We start from the raw sequence: 3,753 nt of genomic DNA, 5'->3' as shown, positions 1-3,753 counted from the left end.
ATATATGCTCCAAAAACAAATCCTCAAAGAAACAACTGCACAATAAATAAGTGGGCTAAAGAATTAAAGAGAAATTTCTCTGAAGAGGAAAGAAGATGGCCAACAGACACATAAAGAAATGCTCAACATTTCTAGCCATAAAAGAAAAGCAAATCACCAAAATTACTCAAGCTGATTTAAAATTTGGCAAAGGAGCAGGGTATAAAAATAACCGTCAAAAATCAATGGCTTTTCTGTATGCCAATAATGAGAAAAGCGTGGTTGAAATCAGGAAAGCAACTCCATTCATAACAGCACCCCCAAAAAAATACCTAGGAATTAATTTAACCAAAGAAGGGAAGGACCTCTATAATGAAAACTTTAAAAACCTGAAAAGGGAAATCAAAACAGAACTTATAAAGTGGTAAAAGCTCCCATGTTCCTGGATTGGAAAGATCAACACCGTGAAAATGGCAATAGTTTCCAAGGGTTTCTACCAATTTAATTCAATACCTATCAATATTCCAACCCCTTTCTTCAACGAATTAAAAGAGGCTATCCAAAAATTCATATAGAACAATAAAAAACCCAGAATAGAAAAAAAATATCCTTAACATAAAGAACAGTGATGAAGGAATATCAATACCAAATTTCAAACTCTACTACAAAGCCATCGTAATTAAAACATCTTGGTACTGGCACAAGAACGGACATCAGGAACAATGGAATAGAGTTGAAAAGGCAGAAATGAAAGTACAGACATATAGCTACCTAATCTTCGATAAGGGAGCTAAAAAAATAGAATGGAAGAAAGCCTCTTAAGTAAATTGTGCTGGCAAAATTGATTAATCACTTGTAGAAAACTTAAGCTAGATCCTTATATATCAATCTGCACCAGAATCAATTCCAAATGGATCAAAGCCCTCTGAGTCAAAGCAGACACTCTGATGGAATAGGATGGAATAGGAGAAACCCTAGGTCTCCTTGGCACAGGCCGAATTTTTTTTTAATGGAGACCCAGAAACACAACAAATCAAAGAAAGGTTGGACAAATGGGATTGCATGAAATTGCAGAGCTTCTACATGGCAAAGGACATAGTTAACAAGATCAATAGAAAGCCTATGGATTGGGAAAAGATCTTCACTAGCCATTAAACAGACAAGGGTCTCATATCTAAAATATACCTGTAACTCAAAAAATTAAATCTCCCAACAACAAATCCTCAAAGAAACCACTTCTCCATAAAAAAGTGGGCTAAAGACTCAAAAAGAAACTTTTCTGAAGAGAAAAGAAGGATGGCCAATAGACACATGAAGAAATGCTCAACCTCCCTAGCCATAAAAGAAATGCAAATAAAAAGAACAGAAATACCATCTCACCACAGTTAGAATGGCTATAATCAAGAACTCTAATAACAACAGATGCTGGAGGGGATGTGGATAGAAGGAAACCTTACTGTATTGTTGTGGGAGTGTAAACGTGTTCAACTACTTTGGAAAGTATATGGAGGTTCCTCAGAAGACTCCACATAGAGCTCCCCTATGACCCAGAACTAGCACTTTTGGGCATTTACCCAAATGTTCACAAACAAGATCATACTAATGCTACCAGCACGACTATGTTTATTGCAGCATTATTTACCATAACTAAGATATGGAACCAACCCAGATACCCTTCAGTTGATGAATGGATCAAGAAAATGTGGTATATATACACAATTCCATGCCTCCATAGAATTTCTTTGTCCCATTTGTTAGGAAATGGAAAGACTTGGAACAAATTATATTAAGTGAAATAAGCCATACCCAAAGAAACATAGATCCCATGGTTTCTCTTATTTGCAATAACTAGTATATGTCTGAGAAAAACAGAAATTTTTAGACAAGTTGATTTTAGGCGAAATGAACCCCAAGATAATTTTTTTTCTTTCTTGTGATTGTTTCCAACATATTTATAAATTGATTTCTTTGTTGCTTTGTATGTACCTCCCCCATGGTATAACTCCTGTTTTCACTGCATTTGATTCTGGTACCCTGCATCTTGTATATACATTTTTCTAATTTGGAGAGGGTTAGGGAAAACACAAAATGCTTAAATAGGGATACAGGTTGACCCATTGTAAAAATGCAATGTACAAGGCCCTACGTTAAAAACAAACATTAGAACTTCGGAGGTGGGGAGAATACTCGTGGAGGTGGGAGAGAAGGAATGGTAGGGGAAAAACAAAGGAGGAGGTAACAATGCTTGATAGGAAATATACTTGATAGGAAATTACCTTACTCATTTAATTGTAACCCCTCTGCACAGTATTTTTTATAATAAAAGACATACAAAAATTTATTCAATGTATGATTATGGACTGGGCCTTTCACTTACTTTCACACTTCAAACTGGGATCTCTATCTGTCTTTATTTATTTATTTTTTTTTAAATCAGGAATGCTACACAAATATGTGAGTCATCATTGCACAAGGGCCATGCTAATCTCTGTATCGTTCCATTTTTTATATATGCTGCCAAAGTGAGCAATCTTTAATTTTTTGTTAATCTTTTTTTCAAGGATAAATCTAATAACACTGTCCCCTAATTTTGTATAAAATTAGTTTTGGACATATATTTAATATGTAATATATTTGTGAGATATATACGTATATACATACTATTTGTCTGCAGGAGTTGGGCACACTGAAACAATTGAAGGCACTGATTTAATTTCACGGCTGTCATTCTATTTTAAGACTTTTAAAAATCAAAACATAGATGACCATAAGTTCATCGAATGTCCTGTCCAATATTGATTTGTGTGTATCAGGCAGGCTGTACCTCATGTCCCACAAGAGTGCAAGAATAATAGGGTTTAGCTCATTACATAGTGGCTCATCAAGACATAGGAAATATCCCTCAGTTTGGTTGAGATGATCTCCATTGTTTGTTCTATACTATGCCTCTGCTTTGGCTCTGCAGTTTACCATTTCAAGATGATATTTGGTTCTTTTTGAGACAGATGAATGGAGAAATGTACGTGGCCTCCAAGACAATTACCTGTATCTGGTTAAAATTCATACTTTCAAATGGGATACTTGCCATCCCTGTAGAATACAAATGAGGCCTTCCAAGCAACAGCTATCTACATTGCAGCCATTGTAATTTTCATGGAAGCACTATTTTATAGGGACAAAATTAAGATACCAAATATGTCCTTCAGCAACTACCCCTGGGAAATCCTTATGCTCATGCCAAAGTCATTGAACGTCACATTGCCTTTGTCATCCAACACGATGTTATTGGATTTAATGTTTCAGTCATTTTCAGTTTCATTAAATTAATGCACAGTCCTCACAATCTGTTTGAATAAACTCCTGACTTCATTCTTGAATAGGCGGTATGATTTTCACATTTGTCTAAGGAGGTCTCTGGATGGCCAGTTCCACTACCAAGTATTTGTGCTCATCCATTTCCCTCACCAGGTATGACCTGATCATGTGTGGGTGATGGAAAATCTTAATAATGTCCATCTCATTTAAACATTTTTTGTGGGTCCTGGGGCTTGATCTCTGGGCCTGGGCACTGTCACTGAACTCTTCAGCTTATGTCTACTGCTCTACCACTTGAGCCACAGCACCACTTCCAGCTCTTTCTGTTTATGTGGTGCTGAGGAATCGAACCCAGGGCCTCATTTATTTAAGGCAAACATATACCACTGAGCCACCTTCCCGGCCTGTCCATCTCATTTTTGATTTAACAATTGTTGAACTCTCATCTTCAGGATTATT

At 36.2% G+C, this 3,753-nt stretch overlaps 1 pseudogene; it reads right to left on the bottom strand.

Annotated features, from left to right (window-relative positions):
* Positions 1-2,407: 2,407 nt before the first annotated feature.
* Positions 2,408-2,507, bottom strand: LOC138833395 (U6 spliceosomal RNA; annotated as a pseudogene).
* Positions 2,508-3,753: the final 1,246 nt, after the last annotated feature.

Source organism: Dipodomys merriami, unplaced genomic scaffold, assembly GCF_024711535.1.
Source record: "Dipodomys merriami isolate MVZ:Mamm:240054 unplaced genomic scaffold, mDipMer1.0.p SCAF_2047, whole genome shotgun sequence".
Classification (NCBI taxonomy): domain Eukaryota; kingdom Metazoa; phylum Chordata; class Mammalia; order Rodentia; family Heteromyidae; genus Dipodomys; species Dipodomys merriami.
This window is presented reverse-complemented; position numbering and strand designations above follow the sequence as displayed.